Source organism: Lycorma delicatula, chromosome 3 (assembly GCF_047948215.1).
Source record: "Lycorma delicatula isolate Av1 chromosome 3, ASM4794821v1, whole genome shotgun sequence".
Classification (NCBI taxonomy): Eukaryota; Metazoa; Arthropoda; class Insecta; order Hemiptera; family Fulgoridae; genus Lycorma; species Lycorma delicatula.
The window spans coordinates 208,464,013-208,488,922 of NC_134457.1; the positions used below are offsets into that span (position 1 = coordinate 208,464,013).

At 29.3% G+C, this 24,910-nt stretch overlaps 1 protein-coding gene across 2 annotated transcripts in view; it reads right to left on the bottom strand.

Moving 5' to 3' along the window:
- LOC142322394 (serine-enriched protein-like) overlaps nt 1-24,910 on the bottom strand; it is a 257,207-nt gene that overhangs the window by 24,116 nt on the left and 208,181 nt on the right. The window lies entirely within an intron of this gene.

The window sequence follows — 24,910 nt, forward strand, 5'->3', positions numbered from 1 at the left end:
AAACTAACTAAATCATAAGTGTAAAATTCACTAAACATTCAGTAATATTTAATTAATAAACAGAATGTTTTAAAGTTGAACAAAGCTCATACTAAAACTGGAACTAACTATTCAGTTATTAAATTATAAGTCAAGGTTGTGTTTTGTGTTTGCTGAATATTTTTTTGAGAAACCTTGTACCACAACAAGAAAGATATTTCCAAAAAGTGTGAAAATGTTGCAAGAACCTTATTAGAAAGAATATTTTAGTGTCATGACTGACATTAACAATTCAGATTAAACTCAAAAGTGTTGATAGCATTGTTTTATTTGATTGATGCCATTAATTAGGAATACATCTCTTGTGGTGATAACATCATCAAAAAAATTTATCTGGAAATAATATTGTATTTGTGAGAAAGAGAAGACTTGAAGTATGGGCAAACAAAACATGGATGCCGCATCACAATAATGCTCTGTAAACGGATTCTATGTAGAAGTTTTTGGCAAAGCATAACACAACTCTTGCTCCTCAAATCAGATACAGTGAAAACCTGTTTGTCCATCTATTTGATTTGAAACCTGCAGACTTCTGTTTCCAAAGATGAAATACACCTCAAAGGAGAACATTCCAGATGATAGAAGAGATTAAAAAATACATCATTACTGGGCCTGTAGACTATTTCACAAAACATATATTAAGAGTGTATTCTAACAACAGGAAAAATACAGAGAGAGGCATTCTGACAGTGACAGACACTACTTCAAAGGGAATATACCTAATTAAGTTATATAACAAAATAAATTATAAAAAGTTTGACTTCTTTTGGACAAACTTTATGAATAGTTTATCTGTAACCTCCAGTTCGACAAATTGATCAACAGTTTATTTTAAAAAAATTTCTGATGATAAGTAATGAATATTATTTACTGTGATAATAATTATCTTAGTAACAAAAAAAAATTATTGACAACAGTCAATTGTTATCGAAGTTAATATATTAACCTTAGCAATAAAAATTTGAGGATAATCTTATCCAAATGATACATTTTTTTTACATTGAACATATTTTTGAGGTACCATTGTAATCAGCTCTTAAAAAATAAATATTTTCAAATTATTTTAATCAGAATAATAAAAGTCTAAAACTGGAAGGAAAAAACAGGTGAAATTTTTAAAATTCTAGTTTTGCTGAGCCATCTGCTTTTAAATAATATACTTTTATTTTATTATTTTTGACTTATACATTTTTTTAATTTAATATTTTTATAAAAGAACTGATTGTGCAGGAACAATATCAAAAAATGTGTTCAATTAAAATTTCCATAATATATTATACTTCCACTGGGATTTTCAAAATGATTTGAATGTTATTTTCTGCTTCTCCTAGCATTAACAAACGTAAGTATATATATATATATATCTGTTGTATATATACAACAGATGAGAGCACCTTCAACTTTTCATTCATAAGCTTCACAATTTAAAATATTAAGAATATTTCATAACATACAAACAGTGTATACTTTACCTGCATAAGTTTAAACTATATGATGAATCTATTACTAAAAAAAAAAGATCCAAAGAGTAAGCAGTACAATCTATCTCACAATTTTAGTCATTATCATACTCCGAGAATAATGACCTCATTGTACCAATGAAATACATAAGGAAAAATGAAGTGATTAAAATGAGTACAAAATAAGTTAGTTATTTTTTAAACAAAACCTTTCGTCACTTAATTTTCATATAATAAAAGAAATATCTGTTTAAGTATGTTGGCAAATTTTAATATTCTGTTTTAGTACAAGTGTTAATTAAGTGAAAAATATCTACACACCAGTTTTGGTTTAAGTTGAGTAAGCATATCACCATGACCAAGTCTACCGTATTCACCAAGGCCCCATGTATATAATTCTCCACTAGATGTGATAGCAGTACTATGGCTACTTCCACAAGCAATTTCTCGTATTATTTTTGATTTTAATGCTTCTATCAAACGTGGCTTTTCTAAAGTTTGTCTATTTCCATGCCCTAATTTTCCTTCATCTCCTTCACCCCATGAAAATACCTGAAATTACCATAATAAAAATTAAAGTCAATAATAATAGTAATAATATGGAACAGTTCATAAATGAGTGGCAACAATCGGAACGCACATCATTTCATTGAGTGTTCAGCAAATCTAAATACTAATTTCAACATCTTATTTTCTTTTTACATAAAAAAACAATTAATTATTCCACAAACTTAACCTTTAATGTACATCACAGTGAATTGTGTACATTCCCAGCTTACTCCCATTATGTTTTTATGTACCTTTTTACATTTTATGACTTGCCATCATATACTGCAATTTGTCTAATTAAAAGTAATATAGAATATTTCAAATATATTTATAAATTATTAAATATTTTCAATTTTGTAAAATTCAATGCAACTGATTTAAAAAAAAAAAATATCCAGTTTTCTAGGAGTATGTACTCTGAAAATAGCATTTTATTGTACTTATTGATCAATTTTACAAAATTGTTAAAGTATTCTTCTTTTATGACTGACTTTTTTTCTTAATTATATTTGGCTTTATAGTGTTTTTGACCATATACTGTTTTTTCACAGTGTATGTTTTTATCACATTGTATGAGATAAAACAGCTTCAATAAGTATGTTGCTTGATATTAGTTTGATCAAAAAATGGTAGAATTTATGAAGAAAACCTGAAGCTCTGGCTGTTTTACTTTGATCTCAGGTTTAGAAAAGTTAAAACTAATAGATAGATGATTTAATAATAATTTATCATCTAAGGGCCATAAATAAGGCTGATGTAGATTTGTTGCCATTTAGTACCTAATTGGTTATAAACCCAATTAAAAAAAAGAGGTCGAAGCAGCAGACAATAAAAAGGTAAGGTGAACAGGCAAGAATATGTAGTTTTTATCAATATTAATGAAAGTAAATATTATTTATCCTTAATTTTTTATTGGTGGCAATTAAAATTCTTATACTGGATTTTCTAACAATTGTACTGACCACCAATTATTTTCCGGTGCTGTTTGTATCCTTACATCAAGTGAAGAAGTAGTCAATTCAAGTGGAATTATGAAAGGTTTGGTGTGAGCATTTTGAATGCTGTAAAATCAGTGATATGGTTGATAATTCAATGTACAGAATTGAGTTATTTGGTTTGGGCAAATGTAATAGGTCTAATTAATATTATGAAGATATTATGAAGCAAATGCATAACAGGAAGTTGAAATATACTTTAACTTCCGCTCACACTTCAGTCAGGCAAAAATCAATAAATTATAGTTTGAATTGCTCCAACACCCTCCAAACTTATCTCTGGCTCCTAGTGACTATCACTTGTTTCCTAACCTAAAAAAAATGGCTTGAAGGTAAGAAATTTTCAACCAATAATCAAGTTATTGCCACCGTAGATGGTTATTTTAAGGTGGGCAAATCAACATACTTAACTGGTGTAAGCATTCTTGTGGAATACTGGGCTATGTGTATACACCTTAATGGTGACTATGTTGAAAAATAAATCAAAATGTACCCAGAAAAATGTTGTTTTCTTATCCAGATCTGGATCATTTCACTCTATCCTTGTATATAATTGGTTTGTTTTATTTTTTCTTCTATAAGCTACATTGTATCAAGTTTTTAAAATTTTTGAGCTATTTTCTCTTAGTATTTATTTATGTTAATATAGTACGTTAACGGTTTTTTAAATATTTTATTTGGTTTTTTTATCTGTATTTGTTTTAGGTATATGTCAATGAGATTAATTTATATTCATTTACATGGGCTTGGTGTCTATGTATCAAACAATCTTAAGAGTTATTTTACGTGATATAAGTGTGTAATATTTTAAGTTTGAACAAAAGCATATCAAATAATCAGAATAGATTATGGCAGTTTATGACAAAATAAAAAAATAATTATATGAATGTAACTCACCATCCCAGTATCAGTAACAGCAAGACAATGTAAAGCACCTACAGCAACATTGATCACTTTTTCACCACGAAACCCCTCAACCAATGTAAGTTTCCTAACATGTTGATCAGTCCCATGTCCCAGCCTATAATAATCACCTTTACCCCATGTCTACACCTAAAATAAATAAATAAAAACATTATAGAATATAAAAATACATAATCAGCATATAATAATACATTATATCAGAAATAGGTAGATATGTTACTTATTTTGAAAAAAGGAACTGCCCAAGTATTTGCAAGGATGGATCAAGGGAAACCATGGTAAAACTTTGACTATGCAGCATCACAAAATACAAAATTAATTATTAAATAAAAAATAGACGTGATTAAAGCCTATAAAAATTATTTAAAATATGAACACATGAAATAATATTAAGGTAAATAATAAATGTATGAATATACTAAATATAAAAAATTACAAATAATCACAATTCAGAAGGCATTATTGAAAACTATTTTGAGCACATATTTATGTACATATTGAACAGGATACAAAAAAGACAGGTTATTTTTTTAATTAATATTATTTCAAAATTCAGACAAGAGTAATATTGATTTAGTAAAAGAAAACCTATTAATTGTGTTTTAAATAAATAATTGCAGGGATAAGTTTTTAAAATGAATCAGTAATTTATTAAAGATGGCAACAGAAGCATATAAGGGCCTTTCTATTGAACTAGGGGCAAAATTAAGTAATGTTATCAGCACCTGGGAACACTATTATTATAGTAAACAATTAAAAATTAATAATAAAGAATTAACTTAAAAAATAAACAGGTGTAAAATGCCTAATGCCACATGCTAAATGTGAAAAAAAATTTAAATCTAACATAAAATAACAAAATTGCCATCTGTAACACACCAAACTAAATAAATAGAGAAATATACTGAAGTTATAATCAAATAATTGAATATAGATGCATGGTCTTAAGAAATAGGATGCCATTTGATAACATAGTTATACCGCATAACTGAGTCCACAAGTATGCAGTGTCAATATCAGTTGGAAGTCACAGCAAATACAAACAGGTGCATAGGTCCAAGTCATGAGATGTCCATGAATGAATCTAGTGTGCCCTATTTGCAGATGGCAAATAATAACTTCCTCTCGTCGGTTACTCCTGGATGAAGAGCCCCATAGTGATACAGTGTCCTTAATTAGACAAGCTTATCTTGATGGTAGCATTCCATTCACTTTGCCACTCATCACAAAACATCCTCTTCAGAAAACAGACAAGATCTTCAGAAACAACAAGATCAGTAAAAGGAAACTACAAACAAGCCTCTTTTGCAGCACAATCAAATTCCAATATTGCTGGGGATCCAGCAGAAGCTCACACTTGTATTATGCCGAGTCATTACAAAAACAACACACTGTATTTCACAGACTGGAGTACATGTCAGTAATCACCTGCAAGGCACTCGTGGAATCTGAATAGACAAATATGTGTCAATATGATGGACTAATTATATTTAAGGCCACCATATAGCTCCACGATGAAAACAATAGCGATGCTGGGAAGGTCAAACATGTATGTTCTGTTGCCAACCTCAAAAGTACAACAAACAGAATTATCATGTTTACAGCCATCTGTATAAACTACAGCATCAGGATTCATGCTATTTAAAATACAGGTTGCCTCGTCTTTGGGCAGATGTTATGAGGGGTAAATTCATCTGCACTATCAGAGGCGTAATTCTTTGCACATTTACTATCTTAAGTACTTAAGGGGTATTTTCATTTGCATTTGTACTGGTTTGTAAAATGGCTAGTTGTTGAATCATGCTACCGTTTCTGTCATATTAGCCAAAAAAATATTTGTATCCAATCCCAATAATGGGCATTAAAATCTGTGATAACAGACTGGACATTTCATCCTCACTGACATCAGAATTTGGGGGAAGGTACAAGCTGCAAGCTGCAGATATTCATTTTAAATGGTACCAATATCTTCACTACTATTGTAGGAATCTGTCTTGACAGTGAAATCTGTATGGATATTGCATCTTCCATTAGGAAAATAGCCACAACTTCACATTGTCAAACATCATCACATCATTAAGATGCTTCATTAAGTCTTGAGCAGTATCAATCAATCTCTTAATTTCCTGATGTTTTTCGGTGAACTACTTGAACCTGTAAAAACTATATTTATCAGGAAAGGTGAGACCTTTTGAAGGGAACCTCTTTCCTGGTTGTTTTGGAGAACTACAAATCTGATATTTTTAAATTGTGGATGGAATGCATCACCATTTATCCTATTCTCTTCAATTGTACCCTATTCTCTTAATACTAACCTAAACTGACTAATACTGACCTGACCACTCTTCGTTAGAGCAAGTGAGAACTGAGCACCGCATTCAATGTGACAAACACCAAAACCATTTAAACGTTCAACATTCTGAGGTAAATCACAACCCTCACTTCCACCTCTTCCTAATTTACGAAAGTCACCATCACCCCAAGAAAACACCATTCCTTCATTAGATAGGGCTAATGTTTGGGCATCTCAACTTCCACATGCTACGTTAATTATATGATGGCCAAGCAAAGCTTTCACCTGTAATAAAGATAAACAATAAAAAGTCTAAGTACAGTAAAGATATTTAATTTAAACACCTATTTGCCATGTAAATGATTTGCATCATTAACTAATCATACTGTCTCTTGCGCGATCAGGCTGAAACTGATCAAGACCACTTTCCAAAGAGTAATTTGCACAACAGCCTCTCATAAGGCAATATATGAAAATAAATAACATAGTTTCAAATTTAACAAAACTTCAGATAAGTTGATTTAACTTCTAATGATCTACAGACAATACTAGTAAAAAACCAATTACAGTTAATGCCATCAAACTAGATATTTTTTCATGATTCCATTTTTTCATTATCTGTAGGGCAGATAGTTTGCTTTAATACATTTTTATGCCCAAATGGACTTTATAATAATAATAATAATAAAATATCAAAGCAACACCTTAATTACTGTTGCTGGATGTGCAAAGAATACTTATAGTTGAAATCATGAAAATGAAGAAAGTTATCACTTAGATTTCCACTACAAGTGGTTTCTTGTTTATTATTTACTTATTCATGAGTCAAAATTTGTTGAAATGCTAGACTACAGTTGTTTTTTGTGTTGCAGAACTATATCTGTTATTAGGTAGCTTCATATTGTTTTTGTTAGGATGTTTGTGTACATCTCTAAAAAACAAGAACTCTTTCTAATTATATTAAATGTAAACAAACTACTACAAAAGTCCGGCAATGCACAACATAATACATGGTCACATTCATTAATTATATTTTACAAATTATTACCTTATTAGCACCACTAATAATCATTCTATAATTTCAGCTGTATTAATCTTTAAATTTAATAATTATGTCATTCACCAAATATTACATGTCACATATATCAGGTGATAAAAACTAACTAAATCATAAGTGTAAAATTCACTAAACATTCAGTAATATTTAATTAATAAACAGAATGTTTTAAAGTTGAACAAAGCTCATACTAAAACTGGAACTAACTATTCAGTTATTAAATTATAAGTCAAGGTTGTGTTTTGTGTTTGCTGAATATTTTTTTGAGAAACCTTGTACCACAACAAGAAAGATATTTCCAAAAAGTGTGAAAATGTTGCAAGAACCTTATTAGAAAGAATATTTTAGTGTCATGACTGACATTAACAATTCAGATTAAACTCAAAAGTGTTGATAGCATTGTTTTATTTGATTGATGCCATTAATTAGGCATTAAAAAAATTTATCTGGAAATAATATTGTATTTGTGAGAAAGAGAAGACTTGAAGTATGGGCAAACAAAACATGGATGCCGCATCACAATAATGCTCTGTAAACGGATTCTATGTAGAAGTTTTTGGCAAAGCATAACACAACTCTTGCTCCTCAAATCAGATACAGTGAAAACCTGTTTGTCCATCTATTTGATTTGAAACCTGCAGACTTCTGTTTCCAAAGATGAAATACACCTCAAAGGAGAACATTCCAGATGATAGAAGAGATTAAAAAATACATCATTACTGGGCCTGTAGACTATTTCACAAAACATATATTAAGAGTGTATTCTAACAACAGGAAAAATACAGAGAGAGCATTCTGACAGTGACAGACACTACTTCAAAGGGAATATACCTAATTAAGTTATACAACAAAATAAATTATAAAAAGTTTGATTTCTTTTGGACAAACTTTATGAATAGTTTATCTGTAACCTCCAGTTCGACAAATTGATCAACAGTTTATTTTAAAAAAATTTCTGATGATAAGTAATGAATATTATTTACTGTGATAATAATTATCTTAGTAACAAAAAAAAATTATTGACAACAGTCAATTGTTATCGAAGTTAATATATTAACCTTAGCAATAAAAATTTGAGGATAATCTTATCCAAATGATACATTTTTTTTACATTGAACATATTTTTGAGGTACCATTGTAATCAGCTCTTAAAATATAAATATTTTCAAATTATTTTAATCAGAATAATAAAAGTCTAAAACTGGAAGGAAAAAACAGGTGAAATTTTTAAAATTCTAGTTTTGCTGAGCCATCTGCTTTTAAATAATATACTTTTATTTTATTATTTTTGACTTATACATTTTTTTAATTTAATATTTTTATAAAAGAACTGATTGTGCAGGAACAATATCAAAAAATGTGTTCAATTAAAATTTCCATAATATATTATACTTCCACTGGGATTTTCAAAATGATTTGAATGTTATTTTCTGCTTCTCCTAGCATTAACAAACGTAAGTATATATATATATATATATCTGTTGTATATATACAACAGATGAGAGCACCTTCAACTTTTCATTCATAAGCTTCACAATTTAAAATATTAAGAATATTTCATAACATACAAACAGTGTATACTTTACCTGCATAAGTTTAAACTATATGATGAATCTATTACTAAAAAAAAAAGATCCAAAGAGTAAGCAGTACAATCTATCTCACAATTTTAGTCATTATCATACTCCGAGAATAATGACCTCATTGTACCAATGAAATACATAAGGAAAAATGAAGTGATTAAAATGAGTACAAAATAAGTTAGTTATTTTTTAAACAAAACCTTTCGTCACTTAATTTTCATATAATAAAAGAAATATCTGTTTAAGTATGTTGGCAAATTTTAATATTCTGTTTTAGTACAAGTGTTAATTAAGTGAAAAATATCTACACACCAGTTTTGGTTTAAGTTGAGTAAGCATATCACCATGACCAAGTCTACCGTATTCACCAAGGCCCCATGTATATAATTCTCCACTAGATGTGATAGCAGTACTATGGCTACTTCCACAAGCAATTTCTCGTATTATTTTTGATTTTAATGCTTCTATCAAACGTGGCTTTTCTAAAGTTTGTCTATTTCCATGCCCTAATTTTCCTTCATCTCCTTCACCCCATGAAAATACCTGAAATTACCATAATAAAAATTAAAGTCAATAATAATAGTAATAATATGGAACAGTTCATAAATGAGTGGCAACAATCGGAACGCACATCATTTCATTGAGTGTTCAGCAAATCTAAATACTAATTTCAACATCTTATTTTCTTTTTACATAAAAAAACAATTAATTATTCCACAAACTTAACCTTTAATGTACATCACAGTGAATTGTGTACATTCCCAGCTTACTCCCATTATGTTTTTATGTACCTTTTTACATTTTATGACTTGCCATCATATACTGCAATTTGTCTAATTAAAAGTAATATAGAATATTTCAAATATATTTATAAATTATTAAATATTTTCAATTTTGTAAAATTCAATGCAACTGATTTTTAAAAAAAAAATATCCAGTTTTCTAGGAGTATGTACTCTGAAAATAGCATTTTATTGTACTTATTGATCAATTTTACAAAATTGTTAAAGTATTCTTCTTTTATGTCTGACTTATTTTCTTAATTATATTTGGCTTTATAGTGTTTTTGACTATATACTGTTTTTTCACAGTGTATGTTTTTATCACATTGTATGAGATAAAACAGCTTCAATAAGTATGTTGCTTGATATTAGTTTGATCAAAAAATGGTAGAATTTATGAAGAAAACCTGAAGCTCTGGCTGTTTTACTTTGATCTCAGGTTTAGAAAAGTTAAAACTAATAGATAGATGATTTAATAATAATTTATCATCTAAGGGCCATAAATAAGGCTGATGTAGATTTGTTGCCATTTAGTACCTAATTGGTTATAAACCCAATTAAAAAAAAGAGGTCGAAGCAGCAGACAATAAAAAGGTAAGGTGAACAGGCAAGAATATGTAGTTTTTATCAATATTAATGAAAGTAAATATTATTTATCCTTAATTTTTTATTGGTGGCAATTAAAATTCTTATACTGGATTTTCTAACAATTGTACTGACCACCAATTATTTTCCGGTGCTGTTTGTATCCTTACATCAAGTGAAGAAGTAGTCAATTCAAGTGGAATTATGAAAGGTTTGGTGTGAGCATTTTGAATGCTGTAAAATCAGTGATATGGTTGATAATTCAATGTACAGAATTGAGTTATTTGGTTTGGGCAAATGTAATAGGTCTAATTAATATTATGAAGATATTATGAAGCAAATGCATAACAGGAAGTTGAAATATACTTTAACTTCCGCTCACACTTCAGTCAGGCAAAAATCAATAAATTATAGTTTGAATTGCTCCAACACCCTCCAAACTTATCTCTGGCTCCTAGTGACTATCACTTGTTTCCTAACCTAAAAAAAATGGCTTGAAGGTAAGAAATTTTCAACCAATAATCAAGTTATTGCCACCGTAGATGGTTATTTTAAGGTGGGCAAATCAACATACTTAACTGGTGTAAGCATTCTTGTGGAATACTGGGCTATGTGTATACACCTTAATGGTGACTATGTTGAAAAATAAATCAAAATGTACCCAGAAAAATGTTGTTTTCTTATCCAGATCTGGATCATTTCACTCTATCCTTGTATATAATTGGTTTGTTTTATTTTTTCTTCTATAAGCTACATTGTATCAAGTTTTTACAATTTTTGAGCTATTTTCTCTTAGTATTTATTTATGTTAATATAGTACGTTAACGGTTTTTTAAATATTTTATTTGGTTTTTTTATCTGTATTTGTTTTAGGTATATGTCAATGAGATTAATTTATATTCATTTACATGGGCTTGGTGTCTATGTATCAAACAATCTTAAGAGTTATTTTACGTGATATAAGTGTGTAATATTTTAAGTTTGAACAAAAGCATATCAAATAATCAGAATAGATTATGGCAGTTTATGACAAAATAAAAAAATAATTATATGAATGTAACTCACCATCCCAGTATCAGTAACAGCAAGACAATGTAAAGCACCTACAGCAACATTGATCACTTTTTCACCACGAAACCCCTCAACCAATGTAAGTTTCCTAACATGTTGATCAGTCCCATGTCCCAGCCTATAATAATCACCTTTACCCCATGTCTACACCTAAAATAAATAAATAAAAACATTATAGAATATAAAAATACATAATCAGCCTATAATAATACATTATATCAGAAATAGGTAGATATGTTACTTATTTTGAAAAAAGGAACTGCCCAAGTATTTGCAAGGATGGATCAAGGGAAACCATGGTAAAACTTTGACTATGCAGCATCACAAAATACAAAATTAATTATTAAATAAAAAATAGACGTGATTAAAGCCTATAAAAATTATTTAAAATATGAACACATGAAATAATATTAAGGTAAATAATAAATGTATGAATATACTAAATATAAAAAATTACAAATAATCACAATTCAGAAGGCATTATTGAAAACTATTTTGAGCACATATTTATGTACATATTGAACAGGATACAAAAAAGACAGGTTATTTTTTTAATTAATATTATTTCAAAATTCAGACAAGAGTAATATTGATTTAGTAAAAGAAAACCTATTAATTGTGTTTTAAATAAATAATTGCAGGGATAAGTTTTTAAAATGAATCAGTAATTTATTAAAGATGGCAACAGAAGCATATAAGGGCCTTTCTATTGAACTAGGGGCAAAATTAAGTAATGTTATCAGCACCTGGGAACACTATTATTATAGTAAACAATTAAAAATTAATAATAAAGAATTAACTTAAAAAATAAACAGGTGTAAAATGCCTAATGCCACATGCTAAATGTGAAAAAAAATTTAAATCTAACATAAAATAACAAAATTGCCATCTGTAACACACCAAACTAAATAAATAGAGAAATATACTGAAGTTATAATCAAATAATTGAATATAGATGCATGGTCTTAAGAAATAGGATGCCATTTGATAACATAGTTATACCGCATAACTGAGTCCACAAGTATGCAGTGTCAATATCAGTTGGAAGTCACAGCAAATACAAACAGGTGCATAGGTCCAAGTCATGAGATGTCCATGAATGAATCTAGTGTGCCCTATTTGCAGATGGCAAATAATAACTTCCTCTCGTCGGTTACTCCTGGATGAAGAGCCCCATAGTGATACAGTGTCCTTAATTAGACAAGCTTATCTTGATGGTAGCATTCCATTCACTTTGCCACTCATCACAAAACATCCTCTTCAGAAAACAGACAAGATCTTCAGAAACAACAAGATCAGTAAAAGGAAACTACAAACAAGCCTCTTTTGCAGCACAATCAAATTCCAATATTGCTGGGGATCCAGCAGAAGCTCACACTTGTATTATGCCGAGTCATTACAAAAACAACACACTGTATTTCACAGACTGGAGTACATGTCAGTAATCACCTGCAAGGCACTCGTGGAATCTGAATAGACAAATATGTGTCGATATGATGGACTAATTATATTTAAGGCCACCATATAGCTCCACGATGAAAACAATAGCGATGCTGGGAAGGTCAAACATGTATGTTCTGTTGCCAACCTCAAAAGTACAACAAACAGAATTATCATGTTTACAGCCATCTGTATAAACTACAGCATCAGGATTCATGCTATTTAAAATACAGGTTGCCTCGTCTTTGGGCAGATGTTATGAGGGGTAAATTCATCTGCACTATCAGAGGCGTAATTCTTTGCACATTTACTATCTTAAGTACTTAAGGGGTATTTTCATTTGCATTTGTACTGGTTTGTAAAATGGCTAGTTGTTGAATCATGCTACCGTTTCTGTCATATTAGCCAAAAAAATATTTGTATCCAATCCCAATAATGGGCATTAAAATCTGTGATAACAGACTGGACATTTCATCCTCACTGACATCAGAATTTGGGGGAAGGTACAAGCTGCAAGCTGCAGATATTCATTTTAAATGGTACCAATATCTTCACTACTATTGTAGGAATCTGTCTTGACAGTGAAATCTGTATGGATATTGCATCTTCCATTAGGAAAATAGCCACAACTTCACATTGTCAAACATCATCACATCATTAAGATGCTTCATTAAGTCTTGAGCAGTATCAATCAATCTCTTAATTTCCTGATGTTTTTCGGTGAACTACTTGAACCTGTAAAAACTATATTTATCAGGAAAGGTGAGACCTTTTGAAGGGAACCTCTTTCCTGGTTGTTTTGGAGAACTACAAATCTGATATTTTTAAATTGTGGATGGAATGCATCACCATTTATCCTATTCTCTTCAATTGTACCCTATTCTCTTAATACTAACCTAAACTGACTAATACTGACCTGACCACTCTTCGTTAGAGCAAGTGAGAACTGAGCACCGCATTCAATGTGACAAACACCAAAACCATTTAAACGTTCAACATTCTGAGGTAAATCACTACCCTCACTTCCACCTCTTCCTAATTTACGAAAGTCACCATCACCCCAAGAAAACACCATTCCTTCATTAGATAGGGCTAATGTTTGGGCATCTCAACTTCCACATGCTACGTTAATTATATGATGGCCAAGCAAAGCTTTCACCTGTAATAAAGATAAACAATAAAAAGTCTAAGTACAGTAAAGATATTTAATTTAAACACCTATTTGCCATGTAAATGATTTGCATCATTAACTAATCATACTGTCTCTTGCGCGATCAGGCTGAAACTGATCAAGACCACTTTCCAAAGAGTAATTTGCACAACAGCCTCTCATAAGGCAATATATGAAAATAAATAACATAGTTTCAAATTTAACAAAACTTCAGATAAGTTGATTTAACTTCTAATGATCTACAGACAATACTAGTAAAAAACCAATTACAGTTAATGCCATCAAACTAGATATTTTTTCATGATTCCATTTTTTCATTATCTCTAAGGCAGATAGTTTGCTTTAATACATTTTTATGCCCAAATGGACTTTATAATAATAATAATAATAAAATATCAAAGCAACACCTTAATTACTGTTGCTGGATGTGCAAAGAATACTTATAGTTGAAATCATGAAAATGAAGACAGTTATCACTTAGATTTCCACTACAAGTGGTTTCTTGTTTATTATTTACTTATTCATGAGTCAAAATTTGTTGAAATGCTAGACTACAGTTGTTTTTTGTGTTGCAGAACTATATCTGTTATTAGGTAGCTTCATATTGTTTTTGTTAGGATGTTTGTGTACATCTCTAAAAAACAAGAACTCTTTCTAATTATATTAAATGTAAACAAACTACTACAAAAGTCCGGCAATGCACAACATAATACATGGTCACATTCATTAATTATATTTTACAAATTATTACCTTATTAGCACCACTAATAATCATTCTATAATTTCAGCTGTATTAATCTTTAAATTTAATAATTATGTCATTCACCAAATATTACATGTCACATATATCAGGTGATAAAAACTAACTAAATCATAAGTGTAAAATTCACTTAACATTCAGTAATATTTAATTAATAAACAGAATGTTTTAAAGTTGAACAAAGCTCATACTAAAACTGGAACTAACTATTCAGTTATTAAATTATAAGTCAAGGTTGTGTTTTGTGTTTGCTGAATATTTTTTTGAGAAACCTTGTACCACAACAAGAAAGATATTTCCAAAAAGTGTGAAAATGTTGCAAGAACCTTATTAGAAAGAATATTTTAGTGTCATGACTGACATTAACAATTCAGATTAAACTCAAAAGTGTTGATAGCATTGTTTTATTTGATTGATGCCATTAATTAGGAATACATCTCTTGTGGTGATAACATCATCAAAAAAATTTATCTGGAAATAATATTGTATTTGTGAGAAAGAGAAGACTTGAAGTATGGGCAAACAAAACATGGATGCCGCATCACAATAATGCTCTGTAAACGGATTCTATGTAGAAGTTTTTGGCAAAGCATAACACAACTCTTGCTCCTCAAATCAGATACAGTGAAAACCTGTTTGTCCATCTATTTGATTTGAAACCTGCAGACTTCTGTTTCCAAAGATGAAATACACCTCAAAGGAGAACATTCCAGATGATAGAAGAGATTAAAAAATACATCATTACTGGGCCTGTAGACTATTTCACAAAACATATATTAAGAGTGTATTCTAACAACAGGAAAAATACAGAGAGAGGCATTCTGACAGTGACAGACACTACTTCAAAGGGAATATACCTAATTAAGTTATATAACAAAATAAATTATAAAAAGTTTGATTTCTTTTGGACAAACTTTATGAATAGTTTATCTGTAACCTCCAGTTCGACAAATTGATCAACAGTTTATTTTAAAAAAATTTCTGATGATAAGTAATGAATATTATTTACTGTGATAATAATTATCTTAGTAACAAAAAAAAATTATTGACAACAGTCAATTGTTATCGAAGTTAATATATTAACCTTAGCAATAAAAATTTGAGGATAATCTTATCCAAATGATACATTTTTTTTACATTGAACATATTTTTGAGGTACCATTGTAATCAGCTCTTAAAATATAAATATTTTCAAATTATTTTAATCAGAATAATAAAAGTCTAAAACTGGAAGGAAAAAACAGGTGAAATTTTTAAAATTCTAGTTTTGCTGAGCCATCTGCTTTTAAATAATATACTTTTATTTTATTATTTTTGACTTATACATTTTTTTAATTTAATATTTTTATAAAAGAACTGATTGTGCAGGAACAATATCAAAAAATGTGTTCAATTAAAATTTCCATAATATATTATACTTCCACTGGGATTTTCAAAATGATTTGAATGTTATTTTCTGCTTCTCCTAGCATTAACAAACGTAAGTATATATATATATCTGTTGTATATATACAACAGATGAGAGCACCTTCAACTTTTCATTCATAAGCCTCACAATTTAAAATATTAAGAATTTTTCATAACATACAAACAGTGTATACTTTACCTGCATAAGTTTAAACTATATGATGAATCTATTACTAAAAAAAAAACATCCAAAGAGTAAGCAGTACAATCTATCTCACAATTTTAGTCATTATCATACTCCGAGAATAATGACCTCATTGTACCAATGAAATACATAAGGAAAAATGAAGTGATTAAAATGAGTACAAAATAAGTTAGTTATTTTTTAAACAAAACCTTTCGTCACTTAATTTTCATATAATAAAAGAAATATCTGTTTAAGTATGTTGGCAAATTTTAATATTCTGTTTTAGTACAAGAGTTAATTAAGTGAAAAATATCTACACACCAGTTTTGGTTTAAGTTGAGTAAGCATATCACCATGACCAAGTCTACCGTATTCACCAAGGCCCCATGTATATAATTCTCCACTAGATGTGATAGCAGTACTATGGCTACTTCCACAAGCAATTTCTCGTATTATTTTTGATTTTAATGCTTCTATCAAACGTGGCTTTTCTAAAGTTTGTCTATTTCCATGCCCTAATTTTCCTTCATCTCCTTCACCCCATGAAAATACCTGAAATTACCATAATAAAAATTAAAGTCAATAATAATAGTAATAATATGGAACAGTTCATAAATGAGTGGCAACAATCGGAACGCACATCATTTCATTGAGTGTTCAGCAAATCTAAATACTAATTTCAACATCTTATTTTCTTTTTACATAAAAAAACAATTAATTATTCCACAAACTTAACCTTTAATGTACATCACAGTGAATTGTGTACATTCCCAGCTTACTCCCATTATGTTTTTATGTACCTTTTTACATTTTATGACTTGCCATCATATACTGCAATTTGTCTAATTAAAAGTAATATAGAATATTTCAAATATATTTATAAATTATTAAATATTTTCAATTTTGTAAAATTCAATGCAACTGATTTTTAAAAAAAAAATATCCAGTTTTCTAGGAGTATGTACTCTGAAAATAGCATTTTATTGTACTTATTGATCAATTTTACAAAATTGTTAAAGTATTCTTCTTTTATGTCTGACTTATTTTCTTAATTATATTTGGCTTTATAGTGTTTTTGACTATATACTGTTTTTTCACAGTGTATGTTTTTATCACATTGTATGAGATAAAACAGCTTCAATAAGTATGTTGCTTGATATTAGTTTGATCAAAAAATGGTAGAATTTATGAAGAAAACCTGAAGCTCTGGCTGTTTTACTTTGATCTCAGGTTTAGAAAAGTTAAAACTAATAGATAGATGATTTAATAATAATTTATCATCTAAGGGCCATAAATAAGGCTGATGTAGATTTGTTGCCATTTAGTACCTAATTGGTTATAAACCCAATTAAAAAAAAGAGGTCGAAGCAGCAGACAATAAAAAGGTAAGGTGAACAGGCAAGAATATGTAGTTTTTATCAATATTAATGAAAGTAAATATTATTTATCCTTAATTTTTTATTGGTGGCAATTAAAATTCTTATACTGGATTTTCTAACAATTGTACTGACCACCAATTATTTTCCGGTGCTGTTTGTATCCTTACATCAAGTGAAGAAGTAGTCAATTCAAGTGGAATTATGAAAGGTTTGGTGTGAGCATTTTGAATGCTGTAAAATCAGTGATATGGTTGATAATTCAATGTACAGAATTGAGTTATTTGGTTTGGGCAAATGTAATAGGTCTAATTAATATTATGAAGATATTATGAAGCAAATGCATAACAGGAAGTTGAAATATACTTTAACTTCCGCTCACACTTCAGTCAGGCAAAAATCAATAAATTATAGTTTGAATTGCTCCAACACCCTCCAAACTTATCTCTGGCTCCTAGTGACTATCACTTGTTTCCTAACCTAAAAAAAATGGCTTGAAGGTAAGAAATTTTCAACCAATAATCAAGTTATTGCCACCGTAGATGGTTATTTTAAGGTGGGCAAATCAACATACTTAACTGGTGTAAGCATTCTTGTGGAATACTGGGCTATGTGTATACACCTTAATGGTGACTATGTTGAAAAATAAATCAAAATGTACCCAGAAAAATGTTGTTTTCTTATCCAGATCTGGATCATTTCACTCTATCCTTGTATATAATTGGTTTGTTTTATTTTTTCTTCTATAAGCTACATTGTATCAAGTTTTTAAAATTTTTGAGCTATTTTCTCTTAGTATTTATTTATGTTAATATAGTACGTTAACGGTTTTTTAAATATTTTATTTGGTTTTTTTATCTGTATTTGTTTTAGGTATATGTCAATGAGATTAATTTATATTCATTTACATGGGCTTGGTGTCTATGTATCAAACAATCTTAAGAGTTATTTTACGTGATATAAGTGTGTAATATTTTAAGTTTGAACAAAAGCATATCAAATAATCAGAATAGATTATGGCAGTTTATGACAAAATAAAAAAATAATTATATGAATGTAACTCACCATCCCAGTATCAGTAACAGCAAGACAATGTAAAGCACCTACAGCAACATTGATCACTTTTTCACCACGAAACCCCTCAACCAATGTAAGTTTCCTAACATGTTGATCAGTCCCATGTCCCAGCCTATAATAATCACCTTTACCCCATGTCTACACCTAAAATAAATAAATAAAAACATTATAGAATATAAAAATACATAATCAGCATATAATAATACATTATATCAGAAATAGGTAGATATGTTACTTATTTTGAAAAAAGGAACTGCCCAAGTATTTGCAAGGATGGATCAAGGGAAACCATGGTAAAACTTTGACTATGCAGCATCACAAAATACAAAATTAATTATTAAATAAAAAATAGACGTGATTAAAGCCTATAAAAATTATTTAAAATATGAACACATGAAATAATATTAAGGTAAATAATAAATGTATGAATATACTAAATATAAAAAATTACAAATAATCACAATTCAGAAGGCATTATTGAAAACTATTTTGAGCACATATTTATGTACATATTGAACAGGATACAAAAAAGACAGGTTATTTTTTTAATTAATATTATTTCAAAATTCAGACAAGAGTAATATTGATTTAGTAAAAGAAAACCTATTAATTGTGTTTTAAATAAATAATTGCAGGGATAAGTTTTTAAAATGAATCAGTAATTTATTAAAGATGGCAACAGAAGCATATAAGGGCCTTTCTATTGAACTAGGGGCAAAATTAAGTAATGTTATCAGCACCTGGGAACACTATTATTATAGTAAACAATTAAAAATTAATAATAAAGAATTAACTTAAAAAATAAACAGGTGTAAAATGCCTAATGCCACATGCTAAATGTGAAAAAAAATTTAAATCTAACATAAAATAACAAAATTGCCATCTGTAACACACCAAACTAAATAAATAGAGAAATATACTGAAGTTATAATCAAATAATTGAATATAGATGCATGGTCTTAAGAAATAGGATGCCATTTGATAACATAGTTATACCGCATAACTGAGTCCACAAGTATGCAGTGTCAATATCAGTTGGAAGTCACAGCAAATACAAACAGGTGCATAGGTCCAAGTCATGAGATGTCCATGAATGAATCTAGTGTGCCCTATTTGCAGATGGCAAATAATAACTTCCTCTCGTCGGTTACTCCTGGATGAAGAGCCCCATAGTGATACAGTGTCCTTAATTAGACAAGCTTATCTTGATGGTAGCATTCCATTCACTTTGCCACTCATCACAAAACATCCTCTTCAGAAAACAGACAAGATCTTCAGAAACAACAAGATCAGTAAAAGGAAACTACAAACAAGCCTCTTTTGCAGCACAATCAAATTCCAATATTGCTGGGGATCCAGCAGAAGCTCACACTTGTATTATGCCGAGTCATTACAAAAACAACACACTGTATTTCACAGACTGGAGTACATGTCAGTAATCACCTGCAAGGCACTCGTGGAATCTGAATAGACAAATATGTGTCGATATGATGGACTAATTATATTTAAGGCCACCATATAGCTCCACGATGAAAACAATAGCGATGCTGGGAAGGTCAAACATGTATGTTCTGTTGCCAACCTCAAAAGTACAACAAACAGAATTATCATGTTTACAGCCATCTGTATAAACTACAGCATCAGGATTCATGCTATTTAAAATACAGGTTGCCTCGTCTTTGGGCAGATGTTATGAGGGGTAAATTCATCTGCACTATCAGAGGCGTAATTCTTTGCACATTTACTATCTTAAGTACTTAAGGGGTATTTTCATTTGCATTTGTACTGGTTTGTAAAATGGCTAGTTGTTGAATCATGCTACCGTTTCTGTCATATTAGCCAAAAAAATATTTGTATCCAATCCCAATAATGGGCATTAAAATCTGTGATAACAGACTGGACATTTCATCCTCACTGACATCAGAATTTGGGGGAAGGTACAAGCTGCAAGCTGCAGATATTCATTTTAAATGGTACCAATATCTTCACTACTATTGTAGGAATCTGTCTTGACAGTGAAATCTGTATGGATATTGAATCTTCCATTAGGAAAATAGCCACAACTTCACATTGTCAAACATCATCACATCATTAAGATGCCTCATTAAGTCTTGAGCAGTATCAATCAATCTCTTAATTTCCTGATGTTTTTCGGTGAACTACTTGAACCTGTAAAAACTATATTTATCAGGAAAGGTGAGACCTTTTGAAGGGAACCTCTTTCCTGGTTGTTTTGGAGAACTACAAATCTGATATTTTTATATTGTGGATAGAATGCATCACCATTTATCCTATTCTCTTCAATTGTACCCTATTCTCTTAATACTAACCTAAACTGACTAATACTGACCTGACCACTATTCGTTAGAGCAAGTGAGAACTGAGCACCGCATTCAATGTGACAAACACCAAAACCATTTAAACGTTCAACATTCTGAGGTAAATCACAACCCTCACTTCCACCTCTTCCTAATTTACGAAAGTCACCATCACCCCAAGAAAACACCATTCCTTCATTAGATAGGGCTAATGTTTGGGCATCTCAACTTCCACATGCTACGTTAATTATATGATGGCCAAGCAAAGCTTTCACCTGTAATAAAGATAAACAATAAAAAGTCTAAGTACAGTAAAGATATTTAATTTAAACACCTATTTGCCATGTAAATGATTTGCATCATTAACTAATCATACTGTCTCTTGCGCGATCAGGCTGAAACTGATCAAGACCACTTTCCAAAGAGTAATTTGCACAACAGCCTCTCATAAGGCAATATATGAAAATAAATAACATAGTTTCAAATTTAACAAAACTTCAGATAAGTTGATTTAACTTCTAATGATCTACAGACAATAATAGTAAAAAACCAATTACAGTTAATGCCATCAAACTAGATATTTTTTCATGATTCCATTTTTTCATTATCTCTAAGGCAGATAGTTTGCTTTAATACATTTTTATGCCCAAATGGACTTTATAATAATAATAATAATAAAATATCAAAGCAACACCTTAATTACTGTTGCTGGATATGCAAAGAATACTTATAGTTGAAATCATGAAAATGAAGACAGTTATCACTTAGATTTCCACTACAAGTGGTTTCTTGTTTATTATTTACTTATTCATGAGTCAAAATTTGTTGAAATGCTAGACTACAGTTGTTTTTTGTGTTGCAGAACTATATCTGTTATTAGGTAGCTTCATATTGTTTTTGTTAGGATGTTTGTGTACATCTCTAAAAAACAAGAACTCTTTCCAATTATATTAAATGTAAACAAACTACTACAAAAGTCCGGCAATGCACAACATAATACATGGTCACATTCATTAATTATATTTTACAAATTATTACCTTATTAGCACCACTAATAATCATTCTATAATTTCAGCTGTATTAATCTTTAAATTTAATAATTATGTCATTCACCAAATATTACATGTCACATATATCAGGTGATAAAAACTAACTAAATCATAAGTGTAAAATTCACTAAACATTCAGTAATATTTAATTAATAAACAGAATGTTTTAAAGTTGAACAAAGCTCATACTAAAACTGAAACTAACTATTCAGTTATTAAATTATAAGTCAAGGTTGTGTTTTGTGTTTGCTGAATATTTTTTTGAGAAACCTTGTACCAAAACAAGAAAGATATTTCCAAAAAGTGTGAAAATGTTGCAAGAACCTCATTAGAAAGAATATTTTAGTGTCATGACTGACATTAACAATTCAGATTAAACTCAAAAGTGTTGATAGCATTGTTTTATTTGATTGATGCCATTAATTAGGCATTAAAAAAATTTATCTGGAAATAATATTGTATTTGTGAGAAAGAGAAGACTTGAAGTATGGGCAAACAAAACATGGATGCCGCATCACAATAATGCTCTGTAAACGGATTCTATGTAGAAGTTTTTGGCAAAGCATAACACAACTCTTGCTCCTCAAATCAGATAGACAGTGAAAACCTGTTTGTCCATCTATTTGATTTGAAACCTGCAGACTTCTGTTTCCAAAGATGAAATACACCTCAAAGGAGAACATTCCAGATGATAGAAGAGATTAAAAAATACATCATTACTGGGCCTGTAGACTATTTCACAAAACATATATTAAGAGTGTATTCTAACAACAGGAAAAATACAGAGAGAGGCATTCTGACAGTGACAGACACTACTTCAAAGGGAATATACCTAATTAAGTTATACAACAAAATAAATTATAAAAAGTTTGATTTCTTTTGGACAAACTTTATGAATAGTTTATCTGTAACCTCCAGTTCGACAAATTGATCAACAGTTTATTTTAAAAAAATTTCTGATGATAAGTAATGAATATTATTTACTGTGATAATAATTATCTTAGTAACAAAAAAAAATTATTGACAACAGTCAATTGTTATCGAAGTTAATATATTAACCTTAGCAATAAAAATTTGAGGATAATCTTATCCAAATGATACATTTTTTTTACATTGAACATATTTTTGAGGTACCATTGTAATCAGCTCTTAAAATATAAATATTTTCAAATTATTTTAATCAGAATAATAAAAGTCTAAAACTGGAAGGAAAAAACAGGTGAAATTTTTAAAATTCTAGTTTTGCTGAGCCATCTGCTTTTAAATAATATACTTTTATTTTATTATTTTTGACTTATACATTTTTTTAATTTAATATTTTTATAAAAGAACTGATTGTGCAGGAACAATATCAAAAAATGTGTTCAATTAAAATTTCCATAATATATTATACTTCCACTGGGATTTTCAAAATGATTTGAATGTTATTTTCTGCTTCTCCTAGCATTAACAAACGTAAGTATATATATATATATCTGTTGTATATATACAACAGATGAGAGCACCTTCAACTTTTCATTCATAAGCTTCACAATTTAAAATATTAAGAATATTTCATAACATACAAACAGTGTATACTTTACCTGCATAAGTTTAAACTATATGATGAATCTATTACTAAAAAAAAAAGATCCAAAGAGTAAGCAGTACAATCTATCTCACAATTTTAGTCATTATCATACTCCGAGAATAATGACCTCATTGTACCAATGAAATACATAAGGAAAAATGAAGTGATTAAAATGAGTACAAAATAAGTTAGTTATTTTTTAAACAAAACCTTTCGTCACTTAATTTTCATATAATAAAAGAAATATCTGTTTAAGTATGTTGGCAAATTTTAATATTCTGTTTTAGTACAAGTGTTAATTAAGTGAAAAATATCTACACACCAGTTTTGGTTTAAGTTGAGTAAGCATATCACCATGACCAAGTCTACCGTATTCACCAAGGCCCCATGTATATAATTCTCCACTAGATGTGATAGCAGTACTATGGCTACTTCCACAAGCAATTTCTCGTATTCTTTTTGATTTTAATGCTTCTATCAAACGTGGCTTTTCTAAAGTTTGTCTATTTCCATGCCCTAATTTTCCTTCATCTCCTTCACCCCATGAAAATACCTGAAATTACCATAATAAAAATTAAAGTCAATAATAATAGTAATAATATGGAACAGTTCATAAATGAGTGGCAACAATCGGAACGCACATCATTTCATTGAGTGTTCAGCAAATCTAAATACTAATTTCAACATCTTATTTTCTTTTTACATAAAAAAACAATTAATTATTCCACAAACTTAACCTTTAATGTACATCACAGTGAATTGTGTACATTCCCAGCTTACTCCCATTATGTTTTTATGTACCTTTTTACATTTTATGACTTGCCATCATATACTGCAATTTGTCTAATTAAAAGTAATATAGAATATTTCAAATATATTTATAAATTATTAAATATTTTCAATTTTGTAAAATTCAATGCAACTGATTTTTAAAAAAAAAATATCCAGTTTTCTAGGAGTATGTACTCTGAAAATAGCATTTTATTGTACTTATTGATCAATTTTACAAAATTGTTAAAAGTATTCTTTTATGTCTGACTTATTTTCTTAATTATATTTGGCTTTATAGTGTTTTTGACCATATACTGTTTTTTCACAGTGTATGTTTTTATCACATTGTATGAGATAAAACAGCTTCAATAAGTATGTTGCTTGATATTAGTTTGATCAAAAAATGGTAGAATTTATGAAGAAAACCTGAAGCTCTGGCTGTTTTA